Source organism: Protopterus annectens, chromosome 6.part0 (assembly GCF_019279795.1).
Source record: "Protopterus annectens isolate FY-2018-M chromosome 6.part0, PAN1.0, whole genome shotgun sequence".
Taxonomy (NCBI): domain Eukaryota; kingdom Metazoa; phylum Chordata; order Ceratodontiformes; family Protopteridae; genus Protopterus; species Protopterus annectens.
The window spans coordinates 1,526,253,784-1,526,279,503 of record NC_056737.1 but is presented as its reverse complement, the minus strand read 5'-3'; positions in this window follow the sequence as shown (position 1 = coordinate 1,526,279,503).

Below are 25,720 nucleotides of genomic sequence, written 5' to 3'. Positions count from 1 at the left end.
TTAAGCAGACATCACCTCTGAGTAGACGATATGTGACAGAGTATAGCTGGAGTTTTTTAAGGCGGTCAGTGTAGGGCATCTGCTTTAGGCCTGTGATTCTTTTAGTGATGTATTTCTGTGGCCTTTCCAGTTGTTGCAGATGTCTTGAGAGGTACATACCAAACGGGGCGTTGTATTCTATAATGGGTCTAATGAGGGATGAATACAGTGGGACAATGACCTCCTTTTTTCTGTATGAAAAGCCCTTAGTGATGAGGTGTGCCACATAGAAGGATTTCCTGACTGTTGTGGCGATGTGGTTATCGAAGGTGGGACCACTGTCCACCTGTGTCCCTAAGTCTCTTATCACACTTTCGTTGTTTAGTGTACTACCACCTATATGGTAATTCACGGATACATGTTTTTTCCCAAAGGAGATAACTATACATTTCTTGGCATTGAGCTTGAGCCCATGGCTCTGGCACCAAGAATCTGTTTCTGTAAGGCCCTTTTGTAGAGTATCCACATCATTTGGGGATTCAATAATGGCTCCCAGTTTGCAGTCATCTGCGAACTTTGTTAGCCAGAGTCCCTTAGTGTTGGCCTGTACTTCAGAGAAGTAGATGCCAAACAAGAGCGGTCCCAGGACTGAACCCTGAGGTACTTGTCACTTGTCTAGAGCTGGATTTGCAGTCGGCTACTTTTACAGTGTGGGTTCTATCAGTAAGCCAGTTAGCAACCCATTGGGTGACGTAGGGATTAATGCCCAGCTTAGTAAGTTTATCTATGATTCCATAGTGGGGGATGGTGTCAAAGGCCTTGGCAAGGTCTACATAGGATGTGTGGACTACCTTATCCCTGTCCATGGCTCTGGAGACTGATTCGAAGAAGTCAATCAAGTTCAGGAGACAAGATCGGCCCTTCACGAACCCAAACTGGGTGGGATCCAGTGTTTGCAGGTTGCCAATGTCTTTGTTTATAAGTTCCATGATAATACGCTCCATGGCCTTGCAGATAAGGCTTGTCAGACTGATGGGACGGTAGTTTCTGGGATCCAAGGTGTATCCCCCCTTGTGGAGTGGGATAACTGTAGCTCTACTCAGTGGGCACAAAACCTGAGGTGAGGCTATGATTAAACATGACACTTAGGTGAGGTGCCAGTTCATATTGTAGTTCATGTAGTACGCAGCCCAGGATGTCATCTGGCCACATGGATGCTGTATTCTTAGCTTTGGAGAGTGTGTTTTTTACCTGTGTGGCCGTTATTACCGGAATTTGGCAATCTTCCGGTATTGAGATGGGCCATTTAACGGGTGAGGGGGAGTGAAGTTGGCACTGAATTGATCTGCCAGGATATTGGCAATATCCTTGGGATCAGTATATTTAATGCCATTCTGTTTTAGCTCAGAGCAGATCTGAGCATTGCCATTTAGATTCTTGACATAGTTATAGAATGCCTTGTGGTTGTCTTTGGAATCTTTGGAAATTTTATTTTCGTAACTAGCTTTGGAGGATTTTATGAGGGATCTCATCTTCTTACTGAGGCTGGTAGGGGAGTTTTTGCGTCCTGTGATTTTCCTCTTTTCTGCAACAGTTTTTTCCTTTTGTTGTAAAGTTTGTTTATGGCAGGGGACCACCAGATTGGCTTCCTTTTTTTGGATGAGAGCATCTTGGTTCAATTTAGGGTGGCACGATTCATGCATGAGTGGATGTGCTCGTATAGTGCCTTAGTGTAGGATTCAGTAGTCGAACTTTCAGTTCCCATCTGCATGGGTGTCATGAAGTTTGTAACTTCTGTCTTGAGTAGCATGAAGTTGGCTTTGGAGAAGTGTATTATGGAGGTTTCCTTACTGGGGGGTGGGGATGGGTATGGATGTTAAGGGTGATTAGCTTATGGTCAGACCTGACTAACGGGGTGACCATAGGTGTGGAGCATCGATTTCCCATGTTGGTAATGACCAGGTGTAGGATATTGGAGCCCCTGGTGGGACTATGGATTAGTTGATCCAGGGTGTTGGAATTTATGAATTCCAAGAACCGTTGGGCAAAAGTGTTGGTACATGAGTAGTTTTCCCAGTTAATGGCAGGGTAGTTAAAAATCACCCAGTATTAGGGTGTTTGGTTCTATCTTAATATTTTCCAGTATGTTTAGAAAGTTGTAGTAAGAATCTTGGGGTATGGTGGGGGATCTGTAGCAAGCTACAATTTGGATTGCAGTCTTACCTAGTGTTAGTTGCACCTTGCACCTGGAGTATTTCAGACACATTGTGTTGGGCAACTAGCCTGGTGGTGTGAATATCCTTGTTGAATATTGACAATCCTCCACCTTTAGTGTTTCAGTCCTGGTTTGGTGGCCGAAAAGTGTGGTAAGAGTTGTAGCCGGGTATTGCAGGGGTGTTCTCTGGAGCCTTGAACCAGGTCTCAGTTACTGCACAGATATCGATGTTCTCCATTTTTAGGAGTGCCTTGAGAGAGTGCATTTTGAGGTTTAGACTTCTAGCATTGAGTAGTATTACCTTCAGATTTTGCATGCTTGTACCTGATACGGTGGTGGTTTTGTCCTTTGAACTTTGCCTAAAAAAGGCACTATAGGGGTGGCAAGAGCCTTAGCCAGTAACCTGAATCCTAGGGGCGACAGGTGCAGACCATCTCTGGCAAAGCATCGTGGTCTGTCAGTCATGTCGTCCCAGGCATACAGATACTGGATCCCCTTTGAATGACACCAGAAGCTTAGCCAATTGCTGAAGTCAATCATTTTGTCCTTATATTGTGGTATCATTCTGGGCAAAGACAGGATGCTACTCAGGGCTAGGGTCATACCTGCCTGGGCCACATGATCCGAGAGCTCTTCCATGTCTCTTTTCATGTAGTCCAGGGAGGTACGTCTCAAGTCATTCACTCCAACATGGACAATGACAGAGTCATATTTGTACTTGTTGTGGAGTGACTTGAGTGCATGCATTATGTGGTGGATCCTGGCACCCGACAGGCAGCTGACTGTAATTTTCTCCTTGTTCACCCTGGTGAGAGGGACATCAGTGTACCGGACTATAGAGTCACCTATGACTAAAGTGTTAGGTACATTGTCTTGCCTTAGGGGCTGTTGCTGGGTGGCACACTGGTGTTGTGAACTATGTGACACTTTGGTTGTAATTGGTGTTTGTTAGCATTTCAGCTTCAGAGGTCCTTGTTACTTGGGCAGGTTACAGTTAAGTGCTTCTGCATATGTGGATTTAGTGTTGCTATATGTGGGTGTTGGTGGTGTGGGTTTAGAAGGGCTATGTGTTTCTTGAGGTGTAGTGTGGGTGTTAACCTTCTCCTCTTGACTGTCTAGCACAATCTTGGGTGGAGAGAGCTCTGCTTGCATTTTGGCTATGTAAGTGCATCTCTCTCAGGTTGTAGTGTTGGGTGGTAGGAGAAGAGGGTTGTCTGTGTACATGAGGCAATTGCTCCATTGCCCCAGTATGCCCAGATTCACCAGGTGGACAGGAGAAATCACCAGAAGCTGACCTTTGGACATGCCTGGTTTGGTGTTTTTTTTTTTTTTTGTAAAGTACAGGAGCTGTTTTCCATTACCTTAGCAAGGTACTTTGCAATTATAGGCTGTTTAGTGCCTACTATTAATTTCTCATTATTAACAAGGAGAGTTGAGTGCTTGTATCAGTTTAAGGCTTCCTAGTGCTTTCTAGCAGGTATTAGAGAAAGTGCTAGTCACAGGGATTCTTAAAGGTAAGATGAAAAATAAATGCACACTGCAATGTGCACTAGAGAAGTTAGATGTGAAAGTAGGTAACTTAAGTTTTACCTGTTTAAAAAGTTAAGGTTTAGTGGAGAGTTACTATTTTTAAAACAGCAAGATGGATTGAAAGGGGTGGTCACTTTTGTATTCTGGTACTATGGAATACAGTAAGATGGCCAATAAATTTAAATAGTTGAAGGGGAGGGATTTCAAAAATGATGATTTTGTGATTACTCACAAAAGCCAGTGAAAGTAGAGAGGAAATGAGATATATGGTCAGATTAACATAAGAGGCAGGCAACTAGAAAGACAGTGGTATTTAACAACACAACTGTAACTAGGTGGGAGGGAGGGAAAAAATTCTGCCTGACTCAGAAGAGAGAGAGCTGTGGTCTCTTTTAAAGTTTTAATATGCCATTAAAAATGCAAGTAAAACACAAGGTAGAGAAAACAAACCACAGTATTCAAAATATAGAAAGGCAACAAAGTAATACAAAATACAAAAAATAAAAGCAAACTAACCTTTCCTTCACAGCAAAGTGTAGCAGAGTCTGGATGAGCCTTTCTGGTAAAGCTCTGAAATGTTTTATTTTACCCCTTAAATAGAAGGTTTAGTTCCTAGCTCCATCCCCTCAGTTAACAAATGATTAACCTTAAGTGACCTCTTTTATCTTATGAATGAATCCTTAATTGATCAGTTCTAATTTCTGCCTGACTCAGTTCTAATTTCTGCCTGACTCAGAACAGAGAGAGTTGTGGTCTCTTTTGAAGTTTTTATATGCTGTACAAGCAGAATGCAAGTAAAACACAAGGTAAAGAAAACAAACCACAGTATTCAAAATATAGAAAGGCAATAAAGTAATACAAAATACAAAAAATAAAAGCAAACTAACCTTTCCTTCACAGCAAAGTGTAGCAGAGTCTGGATGAGCCTTTCTGGTAAAGCCATATATAATAAATAATAAATTAATTAATAGTGCACTTACATGGAATATATATGTAAGTATATATTGCACAAATAAATAAAAATTGAATTATCATGAGCTACTTTGCTGCCAGTGCAATCTACTTACATTTAATGTGTACAGGTATACATATTCATATCCCGTCTTATGTAAAGTGAAGCCCTGGTCAAAGGTAGACAGAAATTGCTTGCCATGCACTTGTAGAGACCTGCCTATGGATAAAGTAAGTTCTACTATCTATTTTTCCTGCTTTTTTTCTTAACATTTCTACCTTGATGTCCAAGATAGCTACCTCAATCTGCATGACCTAGCCTACAGCAAATTAAACAAAGTTATATGGCTGTTTATGAATTGTTTTATTTTGCTGTTGTGCATCTACAGCTTGAAGTGCGGCTTGCAGCTGTGCGCTTATACAGCAGATCAGTGGGAGTATGACTATCACATTAGTTTCCAGCTACATGCTCTTCTGCCCACAATTCAGACATCACAAGTGTGAGTCACAATCTGCTTTTATGCCCCATGAAAATACCACCATTTTCTGTGGCTGTTCACATGGCTGTGGCAGTTTCTGCTAGTGCCCAGCAGAGAGCAACTGGATGGTGAGTGAATGGCAAGATCATGTTCTATCTTCTTCATTGCCAGTTCTGGGAGTGGCTACTTGTCTTGTGTAATTCTTCAGTCAGAAATATTTATGCCTAATATGACCTGAATGATTTGTTTATATCGGTGACTGGTATTACCAGATCATAGAAACAATACTGGTGTCAGTATGAAGACTTGCCATGCCACAACTCTAATTATCTCTGTACATCAGAATTGGAGGTTAGGAAACAATGTCTCAAATAGTAATGTAAGTGGAATTCACTGTATCTTTCCTTGGTTTTCATTTGGGACACTGATCTTGCTACTGATACGTCTTTTTTAATGTCAGAACAGTAAATATGTGTGGGCGACAGCATGGTGTCTCATTGTCAGATGGAGGTGCAGTTAATACTTTCTGTAGTATCTGAACTACACTTCTTGTGGGTTTCCTACAGGGCTCTGTCATGCTGTGGGGTTATACTGCACTATTTCAGGGTGACTGCACACTACCTAATGTGCCCTCTTTTTGCCAGGCCATATTTTGTGTAGATATGTTAACGTATATACAAGAGACACATACTTGTCTTTTGTGCAATTGTTGTGACATAAGTATGGAACTTTTGCTTGCACATGTGGTTCTGGTACACTACCTTATACCTGCCATAGTCCTCTGATATGACCCTTTCTCTTTCAGAGCAAGCATAGTGAGAAATTAGTTATGTCATCTACTGCAGGAGGCAGGAGAGACTAGAGGCCAGCAGTGGAAAGTTCTACTCTCAAATGCCAATGTGTGTTTTGTATATTCCCTGATAGCAGCTTTCCTACTGCGTCTTCTCCCTACAGATGATTGATATCCTCATTAGGCACCTCAACCACGGCATAAGCCTGGTGAAGCTATATTTGAGCAAGTGTAAGTGTGGTGAGATCTGGAATGCCTTGCTGGGGGAATCCTGGTGTCTAAATGGCAGGTAATCTAGTACAATTGACTGAGCTAGTCCAGGCACAGCTGGAGCAGGTGGTGGATGCTACAGTGGAGAGAGCAGGGAGCAGGTATGTGGCCACAGAGAAAGCCTGCTAAAGTAGGCTGTTGACTCACTCACTTGGCCAGACAGAACAACCGGGGCACCAGAGGAGGGTGTGGCCCATAACACTAGGCCAACAAATGGCATGCTGCCTCTTGAACTCGACTTCATCCCCATCCTTTTGTAACCTCTCCCTCTTTTGTTATATCCCATAACCTGTACATTGTTTAACTTTCCATCATCATTTGTCTGTTACAGTTTGCCTCTGCCCATTGCATTCCATTTCTCACCATCCTAGAGTGTGCACATTCGCCAGTGTTTTCTATGCTGCAGCATGTGTGTTGGTCTGCCCATGCACACTGTTCTACCTGTTTCCTACATTGTTCTTCTTTTACCATTCCTTTTCCTCTATATAAGTTAAATGTTAATTAAAATTAAAAGTTAAAAGTTAATTAAGCTCTCTGGACAAATGTTCCTGCCCCTCCTGCCCCATCCTGCACACATACACATGTTGTCCTACTGGGTGTCCTCTGCTTGATACCTTCTCCCTTATTCCTACTTCCATTACACCTTTTTATTTCTTTCTTTTTCTTTTGTGCATCTCACAGAGATCCACAAATGTGGGAGCTATGGCATTGCAGTTACAAATACTATACAGCAATATAGCTTTATGGGCTTTGTGCCATCCTGCCAAGAGATGTGCTGCCACACCCAGAATCTCTCTCTCTCTCTCTCTCTATATATATATATATATATATATATATATATATATAGGGAGAGAGAGAGAGAGAGAGATTTTTTTTTATTCTGAGATGCAGAGGTCTGTGAAATAACATTTGTATTTCTTAACAGATTTGTGCAAAGGTGACAAGTGACCACTGAATAGACTGTGCCTATCAACACTGTGTATATGTTTCACTGCACAGATATGTAGGCCTGTGCATTTGCTTTGCTGCAGTGCAGCCACCTACATGAAGTACTGTCTGCCTTGTTTTGGATATGCACTTACTATTTATGCCACCATACAGTGCCACCTTGCTTTACAATCCTTGCACAGAACTACAAAATATCTCCATGAATCCCAGTCAAGATATGATGCAATACAGAAACATATTCACATATAGTTTTGTCAGAGATGCTTACATGCTTAATAGATATCTTCAAATTGGTATATAAAGAACATAAGCTAGTGTTTTATTGAATAAATGGAAAAAGGTAAACTTATGATGAATTAAAAGTTACTGAAAATACAAATATTTGTCAATGTGTATTGTTCAATTTTAAAAAGCAGGAAATTATCATTTGGTCTTAAAAAATGTTAGCTTTGCTGAGACTAAAAATAGTATTCCTTACAAAATTTGAACATTTTTATATACTTGTGTTTTCTAGTGTAAATAGGAAATAAATACCTAAGCAATAAATTCAATATGATAAGAAAATAACTTTTACGAACGTTGTAAATAAAACAAAATGGTAGCACAATGTATCACCAAAACCTGCAAAATTTAAATCAGCTACAAAATTAAGGGATGTTTCACTTACAATCACCATACAATATTTTTATTTGCAAACAAAGAATGAAAGAGAATCACGTATCATGTATGTTACTCTTTCTGCAAATTTAATTTACAAGACAAGCACTTATACACATACACACACACACACACACACACACACACACACACACACACACACACACACACACACACACACACACACACACACACACACACACACACACACACACACACACACACACACACACACACAAACCAATGTACCTCCCAGCAAAATGAATAAGTTAAAAAAGCCTATTCATTTTATGGCATGTGGTGTCCAGGCTATAGTGCTGGTACACTTATAGAATTCAGTGATGTCTTCCTCAAATAATCCGTGTCTAAAACCACAGAACAGAAATCGATATGGAGTAAACAAAATGCGAAAATAACTCAGTGGTTTAGATGAATTGTATATACAAGGCACTGCTACAGAACACTGCCTTGCTGTTGTTTGGTAAGTACTTTTACAGTTAAGTTATACGTTCAGCACTCAGGAGATAAATCACTCAGTCCTCACTTGCATAAACTTAATTAGGCTCCATTCTGTTCCTTTGTTTAAGCATTTATGCATCTTTTGTTTGGCTTCATGGCTTATGGAGTCTAGCTGTGCCATGCTTTTAAATTTGCCTTTGGCAAACAATATCACCAGGACTCTAAGAAAGATGTTCTGTGATGGTATGCTAGCTGTTTTAAGTGAACACTTGAAGTGGTCCCATGAGACTCATACTGGAGAAAAGGCTCTGGGGTTTGAAGATTATAAAACTAGACCTCTTTTAGTTTTGTTTTGTTGAGGTACTTAAGCTAGGAAGTGTAACACATAGAAGGATTAGAATGAAAAGTATACTGGTGGAAAAAAGACATGGAGAATGTTGGGAAAAGTAAACCAAATAATGAGTCAAGAGCAGGGTTAGTATTGCTATTAGACCACACATTTGTATGCAGATATTGATTACTATAAGCATATTTATTCTAGTAAAGAAGAAAAACCTTGTTGCAGACCATGTATAATATGTGGCATTACTACCAGAACTTTCCTCTTCTTCTAGAAAAACATATATTTACAGTTTATTACTTGTTGAATATCTCATCCTGTACTGTCTGTGATTTGTGATGTTTAGTGGGAACATAAAACAACATGATAACAATAATTCTCTCCTTCCAATGCCATCTCATGAGATGCAGGAGGCACTAAGAAATCCACCTTGTCTAAATGCTGCCTGACTAGACAGTATCTATAGTTCAAGGTATGACGGATTGTATGTTATCAATGGTGGCTCCTGGACTTTAATCCTTGTTGCTTTTTATTTCAGAAAACTACAGCTGGTAAGACATGCATCACATGGGAACATATTGTTTGGATTCACTAGGTGATACTACTTTCCACAAGGCTAGATATTTGCACAAATATTACCAATAATATGGCTACTTTACTTTTGCCTGATGGCAGAGAGAAACAATAAGCTTATCTGATTTTCCTTTTTTCACAGCTTTCCCTTTGCTTATTAGTTCATATTGTACTGCCCCAGTTTCTTCCACTGACCTGCACCAGGGTAAACACCATTGATATTAGCTCACTGTTCACCCTATATGTCTAGCCATTGTCCAACACTCATCACCGTCCTGGGACATCTCCCAGCTCTAAACCCCATTGGACAGGGGAGAACCATATTTAGATTTTTCCAGGTGCTGCAGCATGTTCATGAAAGGGGGATAGAGTGGAAAACAAGCTGATGTCATACTGCATCATAGCTGGCATTCACAAGGTTGGACCTCCTCCCCCTTTTTTTCATGCTGCAATCACTGTAATCACCTGCTATGAGGAGTGGTCTAGGACTGTTTCCCCCTGCTTAGAATGACGACAACTCCCACTACTACTGGCATGCCTAGTCTACCTCAATGGTCTTTGTCTTCATTGAGGCCTATAAATAGTATGTATTTACTGAACATACCTCATCCCTTCCTGTATGCTTACTCTTGTCATACCTCTGTGTCGCAGTGCCAACTTGTGAAGAGGCCAGTGCTACTAACTGAATCTAGCCTGCCTGGGACATAGTCAGGGCTTTATTCCTCTATGCTAGCAGAGTTGAAAATCTAGTTTGCCCATTTGGGTGTCTTAACAGGCTACCATGCCTCTGCCTTTGCCTTCCCCTTAACTTTTTTTCTGTTTTATGCCCTCTTGATTGATCTTTGGACTCCTTCTCCACCACCTGTTTGGGTGACACATATTTGTCCACACCTGTTTCTGTATGGATATCCAGATATTAAACAGTCCTGTGCGATCTGCTGTCTGTAAATTCCCTTTTGCCCTCTACTCCTTCCATATAGAATGACATTTGACATTTCCTGACAAGACCTTGTGTACCAGTATCATGTCCCCCATTTCCTGACAAGACCTTGTGTACCAGTATCATGTCCCCCATCACTTCTTTTCTCAAATGAGAAGAGCTCCTTCAGCTTCTTCTCATACTCCTCCCCTTCTTTCCCATGGCTCTTTCTAGTATCTTTCCTCTGAATTCCTTACATTATCCAGATGTCCTTTTTCTTATATGGCTTGAAGAAGAGAATGCAGTCTGACAGCAGCTCTGTAAAGTGGTAGCATTAGCAATCCCATGAGCAGAACAAGACCCATTCAGCCATTACAGCTGATAAGAATGGCTTTAACCATGCCTCATGTCCTCAGTGGCCAATCACTTGCATATGGTTTTAGAGCACAGCATAAACCTGTAATTGCCTTTAAAAATGGCACTACTTTTACAAGCAAAACTTTACAGCAACCTGAAGACTCTTTTAAGCCAGATAACTGGCCTTTGTTATTGATACAATTTGTTTGTGTCCTTCAGCTTTTCCTGGTTAGGGGTCGCCACAGCGGAACTCTGGTCCACTAATGATTGGCAGTAGATTTTTTACATGCCGAGTTTGCCAGCCCTGACGCTCAACCTTCAATGAAGGTACGCCCATTCACGCATGTCTCCACACAGAAGACACTCTAGCTGAGAATCGAATGGGACAATGTCTTGCTGGGAGGTGACAATGCTACTGCAGCACCACCACCGCAGCCTTTTGTTATTGATGCAATAGTCTATGAATAATGCTACTAACTGCTTTATTGTTAATTTTCTCAATATATGTAACAACATGCTCTGATCAGAAAATATCAGGTTCTAGGTAAGGATCCAAAGATGTATGATTATACCAGTGGTATATAAATACAAAGTATGTAAGACTACACAAGTCTCTTTCCACTAAACATTACAGAAATGATACACAATCAAAAAACAAACATAGTATCTGCCCTGTGACACATAGGGATAAAGCTCTTACTGCACACCAGATTATCCCGTTTGACTAGTGGCATGCATGCCAGGATCCAGACAGGAGGAGAATGGGAGTAAGCAGCCAACACTGGCTGACCAGTCCAAGAGGAAAAAGGCTGCCTAGGCTGGTCCTTTAGCTCTGTGAGCTCTGCACTGCAAGCGGTATACTTTTTGACCAGAAAGGTGCACATGTGTGGAAATGTGCATGCACTTCCTGTAGGAAACAGACATTTTGGATATGATGCATTGGACAGATTCTGTTTTTTTCCATATTCATTTTTATTTTTGATTCTAATAGGCCCATTCTAAGTACATTTATCTATACAGGATATATACACATTGGACTAAAACAGCTTGGGTATTAGTTTATTGGTGAAAGGTTGAAAAATATATATTCCACATCTAGAGGCACACAGTGAATCTGTAGTAATCCAACTTTCTCATTTTGAAATTTTCCATTGTTTTTATGCCATGAATGCACTCTGTTGGACTATGTCTTCACTTGGCTATTATTTTGGTATTTAACAAGTCTTTTAGCAAAAAGTAATTCCATAATTTTTGCCTACTACAGAAGTTAGGCTAACTATTCATTACTTTGTCTTATTCCAGTCATGATAAGTGGAATCTTATCAGCATCTCATTAGATTAGGGCATTGCTTCATCACATTTTTTTGTTAGAAATATGAAAAGGGTTCACTACATATATATTCCTAGTATGTACAGCACATCACATTATTGAATGGGCGGCCTCAAATTGTCACCGCCACTGACAATATCCCCAACTGTCAGTTTCAATGCCACAACAGGTAGCATGCTCACCTTTGGTTCTGGAACATCAGAAGACTGTGTGTTCCACAGCAAATATTTGGACTCATTTATCTGTAGTGACACTATGTGCAGCATAGGTGTGTTGAACTCCTGAACATGCTGTCTTGATGAGATATTAAACCAAGGTCCAATCTACCTGAGTTAGTGTTAGATTAGGTCGATGTAAAAAAATCCCATAGCACTTAGCAAAAAGAGTACAGACTTTATTGGTCTATTCATACATCAATTACTATATACACTTCAAATGTATAATTATTTATGATTCTATATATTCTGCTCTTACATCAAATTAAACAAAATACATATCGCTACAAATTAAATTTAAATTAATATATACACACAGTTTACCCTGCCCACCCCTTTTCCATAAGCATTTTCATCTTTTCCATAACAAAATTATTGTCTGACAACTTTCTATAAAGTAATCTCACATTTATGGCTCTATATTGCACATACTATATTTATTTTTATATTATCATATCAATATTTTCTTTCACTGTTTTAGCATAATTTGCATATATAGTCTTAGCTGTATTTTTGAAGCATGCAATATCATTATTTCACTCGTACAGTCTAATAAAGAATGTTTCATCATATCCTGTATCTTTACAAGCTTTCATTTTTTTATTTTATACTTAATCTGAGCCTCTACTGGTAACTTTCTCAGCATTAATCTCCATAAAAATCCTTAATTTCACGCATAACTTTAAATCTTCCTTTTCTCTCTTGTTTAATTATCTTCTTTTAATGTTTCTGCCCACAGTCTAATAAAATGCTTGCCTATCATTTCTGTGTACTGCTCTTTTCTGTCTTTGTTAATGTTTCTTTATATAGTGTCCAGGACTTTATTTGCTATTATGTTCCTTTATTTCTAAACTTTTATAATGTTTCTTTATTTTTTCTCTTTTATATCCATCTAAATTCTTTATGCATTTGCCACCCCATCTTTCCTAGTTTCTTCTCTCATATAAACTCAAATAATGCCTCCAAGTGCACAAAACAAACTACCAAACAGAAAAAAAAACCTCACAAGTGATGGCAGGAAGTGAAATAAAATTAAAATGATCTCTGTACAAAAAACATTTTCTGTTTCCTTTCTGTACGGAGTTAATTTTAATTTTATTTCACTTATTGCTGTCACTTGTGAGTTTTCTTCTTTCATATATTCTTTTCTTATATCCAACATAAGTGCATAGAAGGCAGATATGCTATCAGATACATACAGTCCAATCCATCCTTCTCTTTCAATATTATATATCATACTTTATAGGATTTAGAACCACCGACAATGTCAAAAATAATTTGAAACAATTCTTTATCTAAATTGCTCAGAAATATGCATTATTTTCCCTAAAATATATGTGTGTATTTAAGTTACCAAATAATGAATTGGGGATGATCCTTAGATCCTTTACTCAGATACTTCTCTTAAAATGAGGGTGAACCTTTTTACCATTTCACTGGACCCCTGTGCCCCCATTCACCATTAGATGGGAGGGTAGTCAATTACTAAAAGAAACTATCCATCGTCAGTTGGCTGGACACTTGTCACCACCCCTGCATTAAGACTACTGTATATAAAGGGATCCCATGTCTTATTAAGCCACACATCTGAAGACATCTACTTTAAGATGAAAGTACTTATGTAGGCTATATGAAAAGCTGAACAATACCATCTTCTAGTTTGGATTATTTCTGAAAATCAGCATTATATGAATGGAAACCTTGTTTTTATAGGATTTTTACTAGTGGTAGAATTCTATATGCACAAGTCACTGGGCACCAGTTTCTTTACTTATTTTATTTGTATTTTTTTTCTGGGGTAGAGCACTGATCTTCAGGGACCTTTTTCACACTCGGTCTAGGAGTGGTCACACAGTCAGGCAATGGAAACAGAGGGAATCAAACCTTGTACCACTGGGCCACAGAAAATAGCTCATTGACAGCTAATTGTAGGACTCTCTGGCTACTCCATTTATAAGCCATATTGAAAAAAAGAGCTATACCATCTCCCAAGCAACATTGAACAAAGTACCTCTTAGCTGACTGTCATCTATAAATGCTGATGCATGCCTATGTGTTTAAAAGAATATCTCAATCACTGGTTGACAATTTCTGGTTAAAGTTTCAGGACATTAAAAGTGGTTGCTCACATACATATAGCACATAAGAGTTCTAGACTGCCCTAGAAGACTTATTGTGTGCATTTTTGGTCACAAAAATATACTTTCTGTGATATAAAGAGAATGTAAAAAAAATGTATATAATATTTACATCTGATTTGATGGCATCTCAGAACAAATATTTTCTGGATATGCATATTACATTCTGTACTCAGAAGCTAAGTGATGTACCTACTCTATTCCAAAATTAAACATTAACATAGTACCTGTTGGAAGCATGCCACAATACAATGGCTATGTATGCCTAGTGATAGTTTTTATAATTACAGAGCTACATCTCTGAAATAGTTTGATACTAAGACATAATAGTTTTCAATAGCATATTTGGTTGTTTTGTTATATGTGTTGTGATGTTAAGCACACAGAAAAGATGGCTGCATATTAAAATTCTGTTTAACTATTTTACAATTTTAATTCTTGTATCTGAATATTCCAAATGGTTGATACATCAGAGTACAGACATGGCATATAAACATTTTTTTTGAAGATTCTCACTTGGATCCACAGCATTTCAACATTTATTTTATATGTTTTAATACTTTTAAATATCTCCCTAAAGTCTCTTTCTAAGATATGATAATGTTAATTTCATCCTAAAGTTTTGCTTTGGAAGTTTTATAGGAATTGGTCCTAAATATGCCCAAATATTTAACTGCTCCCAGTTGCGTTGTGTTTTAAAACATTGTCTCTAAGCACTACACTGGAATGATTTCCTAAGTACAAAGTATCTGTCTATCTGTATTTAGTTTGCATTCTACAAGCACCTGAAATTACAAGAAAATCTCTATATTTCCCTAGCAGATATCCATCATTAGTGGGAAATGACAACATGTTGTCATTAGATCAATTTATTTTGTATCATTTACATCAAATGTTTACTAAACATATTCATTGTAATTTTTTGTTACCTCTATATCTAATACCTTAACAAAAGAAAAAGCACACAGACATTTTTGTACAAGACAAAAACAGGCAGTCTTGCTTTGTAGCCTTACTTTTTCTGACCATTGGTAATAACTGGTGAAAGGCACTGTTCAACAGTCAGTCCAATTACTAAATTCACAAAAGAGCAAAAAAGAAGGCAATGTGGCTGTGATTGCAAAGCACACTACCCAAACTTTCTAGCCTATACTAACTATTCCACAGTCAATCTAATGGCAAACATACCTCATTCGAAAGATGGTGTCACTGAATCTTAACTACATCCTATCAGTTCATGAAATGGCACATCGGAGCATGTTTAAGGCTCTTTGGAGTGGGTGACTTAATGACCAGCTTCTCCATATTTATTTACGAATGACCATCTGCACTTCCTAGTACAATCCATACCTTCTTTTTCAGCAGATTGAGATCAAGTCCCTGAGCAGAGTCCTTAGATGTGTTTAACGTCCTCCATACATGGTATTGGTATGATAAGGGACTGCATACAAGCTTTACATTCTGCTTCTTTGTAACTGCAACAACACCATGTGGATATGTACATTTATTGTGGGTATTGTGATTAGTATCTTTTTGTCATTCAGTATCACATGGCCCTTTCTCTGGGGTTCTTGAAAGAGATTGTTCTGCTTAAACTACAGGAAACAGATATTTAGTGTTTATTGTCTCTGTCCAGGTGTGAGGGGTTTAGGAGAACAAGGGCTGTGACATTTCTCTAGTTATTGCATCTTGGTCCATTTGAGCATTTCTAACAAATATGTTTGGATGAAGCTATCAGATCATTCCCTTGAATGTTCCTTAGTAGCCTAAGGATTCAGATATTACTTCTACAGCTGTTTTCTATCTCATCAGCCTTTACTATCTACAGCAGCTCCTTTTTCACCTCATCAGTCTTTAAGTATAAGTCCTGAATATGTTTAAAACAAAAACTCATCTTGCTTGTGCTCTGTGGCATCACATGGAGAGAATTCATCTGAGAACCATGTTTTGCTAAACATTTTATATGTTTATATGTTGATTATATGCTTATTAATAGACTGATCTTCAAAGTCTAAAAGTACCTGCAACAGCACAAAGTCATCAGGCTGAGACTGGGGTTCCATTACTGTTTAATACATTGTTATGATTAACCTTTGGTGTAGTAAACCTCTGTGCATACTTTGGTTTGGTCAGTTGTGTAAAAGGTTTGCAAAACACGTACTTATGCAAACAGACTTCTTAAAAGTACTGTGATGTGTTATTAGCTATTTAATTGGTACATTTCCCATTTGAATGCAGTCTTCCTGCAGATTTAAATTAAAATAGCTGCATGGGTGCGGGGTAACTGCTCAGATGCAATGGCACTAGTTTATCACAATCACTGTTAAAATAAATTAATGATCATTTACAAGGTGTCAGACTCTAATGGATGAAAACTCTAACAGGTATGAAACTATATAAAAGTGTAGTATTAATAAACTAATGATTCAAAAAGTCATAAAAGAATAGTTGCAGCTCATTTCACACACTGTGCCCATAGAAACAACAACTTCTATAATACACATCTTGTTTTAGTGTATACAAGTTTAATTAATTGTTTGGAAATAAAAACTGTGATACTTTATCCTAGGAATGATTTCAGATTTCAGTAGTATGACCAGTTAATCCTGCGATGTTGACTGTAGAGATGTGAATGAAATGATGGTTACTGTAACATATTTCATATTTCACACACACACACACACACACACACACACACACACACACACACACACACAATTAAGTGACAATAAGAATAGTTGCTTTCTCACTCAGACTGGCACCCATCACTGTTATTTTTTTTCATATGTGCAATTTTTGTGCATCAGTAGGAAATGTTTGTTCCATTTATAAATGTTTATGTACATTTCCCTTCTGGGAAACAGCCACCTATGATATGTTAGAGGTTCTACCTATATTGTATAAAAAAATATCAATATATGTATTTTTGTGTGGAATTCCTGTTACTGTTATAATAACATTTAGAAGCTTTTATGACAGTCACACACACAAAAATATTCCAGTTCCTTACTAAAAATGGTCCCTGATGTGTTGCTTTAAGCCTCTAGTATCCTTATCAGACACTTTTTTACACACTATAGTCCGGAATCTTTGTCTCACTCACACAGAAAATACATTGAATCACTAACGGTGACAGTCTTTTAAGAGTTGCTATTTGATCCATCATGGTCTAATCAGGCAATTCCTCATATTCAGTAGTTGGTAAAATATATGTAAGGGACAATTATGCTGCACTGACAATGGCCACTTTGCCTCTATTACCTGTTTCTCTGATCCTGCACTTTTATTACATATAAAGAGTTATATATTGTTGATGGGGTAGTGTGACACTGCCAACCCAGCTATCTGGAATTTTGTAAATAATCATATGTCATTTGTGAATATCATCATGATTCATATGTTTGTCTTACAAATGTAAGCAAACTATATGTTATGTGTATATTAAACTACTGGTGCAGAAGTCTATGCTGAAGTGTTGTTTTGTATATGGAGGTTTCGTGACAGCATAGCCTTTGTCCATACCTTTGTATGATGGCGTTTTCATTGATGCTGTTGATATATATGTGTTCAGATGCTATTCTGGATCTTTATGGGCAGTCTACTTTGCATGTTTTATTAGAATTGATCTCGATGGTGACGTGGAGATTTGCTCACCAATATGCTTTGTTCTAGTGTTTACACACTCAGCTATCTATAAGGATTTTATTCGATACTTTGGTTATGCCATGTGTGCAGTTGTATTAGTTAATGTTATTCGTCATATACATTTTACTGACTTGTATTTATTTGGTGAGTATTTAATTGGTTTTGATATGGTAAGTTACTTATATTTGATCACTTGTAGAAGAATGCGACAGTGTATATGCCTTTTAAAATTTTTTAATATTTTAACTTTTAATATAGTTATACATGTTTCAAATATATGGGAGGAGTGAGAGCATGTTCCATAACTTAATATGCTGCAGCTCGTTATTGAGAGTCGTCCGATTGAGTATTGGACATATGCGGGAGCATTCTTGACATTTTTTGTTGCAGTTTGATTTGAGGAACGTCACCACTGTGGGCGTGTGGTTTAGACGTAATGAACCAAGTGTGTGTTGTACGCCAAACAGGTGTACTGACGTTTTTTCTTAATTGTATGTTTCTATTTGTATTTATGTATACCTTTCCATGAGGAGTTCTTCTTTTTCTTCTAATTTAATGATTGGGAATGTGCATATCAACTACAGGGCTGTGAAAGAGTAAGTTTCAACAATGTAAGCCACAGCGATCACACGCTCTATGTTTTAAAGACAGTCATGACAGTTTTGCATATTTTGTTTATGACTACGAGCATTTCTGCTGTATGTGTGGTTACTTGACATAATATAGTTTGCGGTTCCACTTTATAAGGTTTTCCACTGTATGAAAATAGCCGTTTAGCTAGTCATCTGTTTACGGCTATGTCAACAACTATGCATGCAAGTTGCAAATATTACTGATGATGGGTTTTTACTGTTGAGACCCTCCATATGTTTAGCACATATATTTCAATGTTTGTTAATATGTGTTTTTTTTGATTTTTTGATTTTTTAATGTTTTGGTTATAATGCTTGTTCATAATGCTTTGTCAGTATGCTGATTATGTGTAGGAACCATGCCGTCAGTCTGACTTTTGCTATAGAAATGTGAACGTGTTTTTGTTTACATTCAGGAGACTGTCCTTGTTGCAGTTGTCATTTCCCTTTTAAAATTTGTATAGTAAATGCCTTAGATTGAATGATTGTTTAGCTAATTGATGTACTTTTCCCGCCAGTTTATGTTTAAATGTGGGAGAGTTTTAGATGGCTTTTATGTCTGAGGAAGCGTAGGTGATCCTACGCGAAAGTGCTTACTTTTTTGCCAATTAAATACGATTTTACATTTTGGATATGCTGCCAGTGTGTTCGTTCTTTAACTGAACATTGGTCAACTGTGATTGAAAAATTTTTTGGAGATGCTGCCAGTGTTTTGCTTGAACTTTCTTGATTTACTGGGCATATCACGTGGTTAGACCACCATATATTGTCTTCATACTGAACTGTATGTTATGTACTGAGCTTCAAGAATGTAACCACAGTGTACCCTACTGGAAAATAACAGAAATATATATAAACTATATAGCTGTGCAAATATATGTTCTAATAGTAGAAGCTGGAACATACAGAGTTAACTTGCAAAACTTCAGGAAAATAAGTTGAATTGCTTTAAGATTGTGTTATCTCTCAGTTTCAGTAAAGTAGACACAATGTCTAGAGATAGAGGATTTTCTGTTGTCTTGGAGAGAAGTAATTACTAGGTCTAAAATGTAAAAGCATTTGTTTTATGACTTCCAGTTCTGAGCAAACATCTGAGAGATATATATTTTTTAACATAGAAAGTTAGTTTCTGTTAGCATAGGAACTGAAGGCAGGTGACAAAGAGTGATGTCATCCAATCTGACCCAGCAGTAATGCTTGATATTAATTTAAGAACTGTCTCAGAGAGATTTTGCATTTTGTGTTTTGTCTTGGCCCTAGTAAGAGCATCCACTCACCTGTATTTGCCTTGCTCTGTATGTAAGTTTTTTAGGGCATAGTATATTTTAGATATAGATAGGAATATAGTAAAGATTAGCTTAGATGTTTTCAGTATTTATTTGAGACTATCCTGCAATGTTGGTTTAAAATATTTCCTGTGATTCTGAACTCTGAAGTGACTGTGTTTGTTTATTGAGTATTGTTTTGTTCTTTGATTATTTATTATTAAATATATTTAAACCTATCTTTGTGGTTGGTATTTATAAGACATATTTAAGCTCTTAGTGTACTTGCATATGCATTTAGTGACACTGTACAGGCCACTCCTAATAGCCTGGCTCTTGGTCAAAAACTATCATTTGGATGATAGTAACATTACACAGTAGGATTGGCCACCATTTATAAGGGCCTTATAGTAGTTGATAAAGAGGGGTTGGTGACAGTGATAACTACATTATAGTCTGGGTTGAAGGGGGCATAGCTAGTAAATCTGTGCCAGCCTTCCCCAGGAGTGTCCATGTGTTTGAATATAAATCTTATCTCAAAGTATGTGTGTGTCAGCTACTTGGGCAGGGACACAAAGCACTGATTGGACAGACAGGATGCTGGAGGTCTTGGTTTGACCCCTCAGCTGAGATCTTAACCCTATAGCTGTGCCAGTGGGGAGTCTTACTGGGGATCTGGGGAAAGATGGAGAAACGAGTCCCCAGACTGACTTTGATCTCTGTGTGGTCTTAGGGAAATTGTACTTTACTGTGTGTGGACTTGGCATTCTCCTATTGTGTACATTCCTTACTGCTGCCAGTGGTGAGGACTGAGGCTCCTTGATTACTGGACCAGTGTAGGGGCATCACAGGTAGTATGTGGTGTTAATTCTAATCACTGATTGTACTTTTTGATCACCAGTCTGTGTTGAGTGATTTTTTTGGTTCAGTATTCATCCTTTCAGGAAGATTACAATCACTAATATGCAAAAAGGTAAATAACTTCTGTGAGCAATGCTTCTTAACTGTATTGTACCAATATATCATCTGCTAGTCTGCCAGTGCCCTGACAAGTTTCAGCATTTGCTTATTTCTGAAGTTTGTTGGCAACTGATAAAAACTAACCAACAGGCAGTTGATGTCAGTGCTTGCATCACATAGTAATATGTTGTGCATTGGCTAATTGTGAGCTCTTACCAAGCAGTAGTTGTAGATGGAGAATGCCATGATAATTAAAAGCATGTCACTTCAGTTCTTAGCTTATGTTGAAGCCCTTCTCTAATTACTTTATATAATTACTTCTTTGGCGTGTTAATTATGGTGGTATTCATACTCATAACACAAATACATTAATGCTATCTACGCTGTCTGTAAATGAGCTCAGGAAAGCTGCAGTTCACTGAGGCTGCCTATGTATAACTCACATAGGGGTACTGGAGAAATGTGTGGACTTCCTACCTCCCTCCTCTCAGCTTGTTTGGGCCCACTTTAGCAAACAGCCATTTGCTGTATTGTCCTAAGCACTGCCACAAGGATGCTGTTTTCCTCATGGCTGAAATCTTTCCTCTTCCTTGTTCCCTTTTTCTGCATCATTACTGCTCATATAATGTATTGCTAGAGTCATAAGCAGAAATCATTAGTCAAATAACACAAACAATGAAGGCAGGACTGCAAACCTCAAAACCTCAAAAAAAAAAAAAAAAAAAAAAAAAAAAAAAAGGTAAGTGACAAACCATATTGACATATCTATTATACAAATTATACATGCTTGCAAAATTTGAGTCCAGCTCAGTAAAATTGTGATACAGTAATGTCTGCAGTAACATGATTACATTTACAACAGTAAAGTAATCAGTTTGTTAAGAGACTCATCCTTCCCTTCACCTCTGCCACTGCCTTGTATCCATAATACTGTCATTTTTCATTCAGCAGTAACAATCAGAAATCTCCAAGTAAAGACATGTATGTTGAGGAAACAAAGCATCCTTTCCACTTCAATACTTCACAATCAAAATCACTGCATTTCTACCATGTAGGAACAATTTCTAAATGACAACAAAGCAAATGATTTTCTTAGTGATCACTAATCATTTCAACTACTGCTGTGACAATTTTCCTTTTTCAAATGATAGCTTTACAGTATTCACTAAAGCCATTGTAGTATTCCCATTATGTCAGTAAAACAAACATTTCTTAACATGAACTCAGTCATTTGTATTACATTTCAAAGAGTTTCATATTAATTTACAATATTTCTATTATTTTTCTTACTTTAAAAAGTCCCCAGTTTCCGAAGTCATTTGTCACCTAAATGGAAAAAATCACAAGTTAATACGGTGAAGTTAAATGCTTTGACATAAATTCAGATCCATTTATGCATTTGTTTAAAAATTAGGCATGTTTACATTTATCTCTTTTAATGATGGCAGCACCTATAAAGGCACAAGGTCCTGCTCCAAGCTAGTCAGATAAGGAGACCAAGATTATGGTCTATCTTCACAGAGACTCATACCTGGATAAGATTCAGGTGTGCATAAGGAGGAGTGAGTGGAATAAAATAAACATCTGGCACAAGTTGGGTGGGCAGCTGTCATCCCTTACTGGGATCACCCATTGTGGCCAATTGTACTGTCAGAGGTATGATGACCTACAGTATTGCATGCCCAATCAGCTGGCTGAGTGGATTGACCAAGGAGTCACAAGAAGGCCAGAGTTCTATAATAAGTAAAACTTTGTTTCTTTCTTTTGCTCATATTAAAGATAAAAAGAAACTATAAGAATGTTGCATAATTGAAGGTGTTTGCTAAAAGAAACATATGTCAATACAAATGTATGTATCTATAATTTTATTATGATAATGCAAACAAAAGCATACACATATCTGGACACAGAATTGCATCTGTTTACGAATATATGCAATGTTCATGTGATAACATAATTGTCTTATAAATACAAATGTAATATATGTATGAGTAAAGAAATATATGCAAGTCTGTATATATATATATATATATATATATATATATATATATATATATATATATATATATATATATATATATATATATATATATATATGTTAGTCTACTTCAGTAGACCAAATTTACACTTACCCAAATTGCAGATTCCAGAGTCAACAACACAGAACATGCAATAAACTGAACTTAAATGTTATCAATTTTTTTACCGCAAACGGAGACACTTGGCCAACATGGGGAATTTGCCTTTTTCCCCATTGCAGTGCAATCCTAGGGTTGGTATATTTAGTTGGGGAGTGTGAGGGTTGCAACAACCCACATTGGGGGGGGGTGTGGTGGGCATAGCCCACACCTTGGTGGGTTTGACATACTTTGGTGTGTTATTTTGTTAAATATTGGCCAAGTGTCTTCTTTCCCTTTCAGTAATGTGATGGTTTGGTTTATTGCAATTTTGGTTTTATCATCCTGATAATCTGCAGTTCGGATAAGTGTAAATTTTGTCTACTTATATATATATATATATATATATATATATATATATATATATATATATATATATATATATATATATATAAATTACAACTATACATCTACATGGCTATATTTACAACTACTTTTGCATGTATATAATAAATACATGAAGTTTTACAGAAATGAAAACAAAAAAAGTTTGTATTTCCTCATAATTTCATTTATGGTATGTATTACCTTAGTTACTAGTTAAAGTACATGCAGACCATTTTTTAAGGAAAGGTGGAGGCAAAAATATTTATTAGTTTAATAATTGTTTAAGACTGTAATTTGTTCCACACTAATATCATGTATAAGATGACAACTCTCAGTCAGGCACCATACTCTAGTCAGAGTGGACATTGGAGGAATAACCATCACATAGTGAGCAATGACCAGTTGTATTACTTCTGTTCACATTTTTAAGCCATACCCATATATACTTTAGTTATTAGGCAGAAAGTCATCAAAGCACTCATTGTTGTACTGAAGTACATACATAGCATCTGTTTTAAGCTTGAATTGAAGGAACTGAAAACATGTTTGAATTGCTACAGTCTTCTGTGTGTGCAGCATTTGCCCGAATACACTTCGCATAAAGTTACCTGTAAACCATATCATTTTAAAGTAGAACCTACAGTAAAAGAGTATGGAAAAATTACAGACAGCACCCTTCAACTAAGCAGACAAGCTGTGTACACATATAAAAGTGTCACAAGTTATTTATAACTTGCATTAAAAGAAATATCAGCACAGTATGTGACTTCAGATATTAATAAATATTTAAACAGAAGCTTACTAAGCAAGTAGGCAGTGAATGACATGCATTGCATAACAGTAGTAGTTTTATTGCTAATGTTAAGGAAAAAATGTGAAGTACAGGTGAAAACAATTGTATTGTGCCTTCTCCATCAGGCATCAATGGATGATTAGAAATAATCTAACAGGAGCTAGGGGTGTAGAACAACTACACAATCATTTGAAGTTACTGGTAAGCATGAATAATGTAGTAAATGCAGTACTCTGTCTTTAACTGATTTCATTAACGTATATAAGCAAGAATTTATAAAGGATAGTAACCAAAGGCCTACAGCACTTTCAGTATATTACCTTAATCAACTGTAAAAGGTATGTGTCAATATATAAAGGAAATTTTCTGTCTTTGATTTTTATTACAAGTAAGTATTTATAAAGGGTGGTTTCAGTTGCTAGTATAGTAGACCGCAAAATGTTTACCTCATCAAAACTTGATAGTAATACACATTCTTTTTAAGTATGCATACACACTTTTATTTTATTTTATTTTTATTTATTTTACATATGTTTACCGGGCTAGTCTAACTGGATACATGTCCATTTTCAGTAGAGGCCTGGGGAGATAAGCTCATAGGTAAGACAATGAATTTAACACAATTCTATCTACGGATATAGAAGACAAATAAATTCTATTTACAGTGCCAATTACAGGTTATCATAGTAAAAAATTAACAGTGTAGAATACAGGCATAACAAAGGATGCATTTAAAATCCCAAAATTTACAGTGTAGTATACAGTAATAGCAAATAAAAGTAATATAGATTAGGTGTTTTAGAGATAGTTAGTAGAACTAGTTTTATAAGGAAGAAGTTTCTTTAGATGAGTAGATGGGATGGGAAGACCAGAGTATTTAGTGACACTTGAGCTAGTCAGGTTTAGAGCATGGGCATAACCAGTGAGTTTTAAGATGTACTTTCAGATTGCTTTTGAAACAGGAAAGTGAGGGAAGTGTGGAGAGTTCATTTGGTAGGAGATTCCAGGCTTTTCCAACTATATTAGAACAAAGTGAGTCACCAGCCTTGTTGTTTGTTTTAGTAGTATGTGCTAGAAGTTTCTGAGAAGACCTTAAGGATTCTAGGTTTTTATAGGGAGTGATTAGTGTGGAAAGAATAGGTGTTTTGGAAGGTGTGTAAAGGATTTGTGAGCTATCGTTAGTTGATGGTATTTAAGTAGATTTTGTAGTTCAAGCCATCCTAGCTGTTTTAAATTAAGGCAGTGATGGGTTATAAATAGGTTACCTGTTGCAAATCTGGCAATGTTATTGTAGGACATTTCCAGTTTGCTGAGATTATTTTTAGATAGCTTAGTAAAAATAGGTGAGGCATATAGAAGAGGAGAGATTAGATGAGTGTGTGCTATTGTGGTTCGAGCTGAAGGTAGGAGAAATGATTTTATCCTATATAGAGAGCCTAGTTTTTTGTTGACAGTTTTTATAGTATTGTTTATATGGATATCAAAGTTTAGATTATTGTCACTGGTGACTCCTAATAGTTTGGTGGTAGGTTCAGGGGATATAATAGTTGTATTGGTAGAGTTAACTGAGAAATCCAAAGGGGGGGATTTTTTAGTAGGAGAGAAAAGGAGGAGTTTAGTCTTTTTGGGGTTTAAGAGAAGGCATCTATGTGTGAACCATTGGTCAACTGTGTTAAAGACTTGTTGGGTAAGGTAGAGAAGTTCAGAAGAGGAGGGGGCTGAGCATATCAGTGTAGAGTCATCTGCATATTGTAGGCATGTGGCTTGGGGG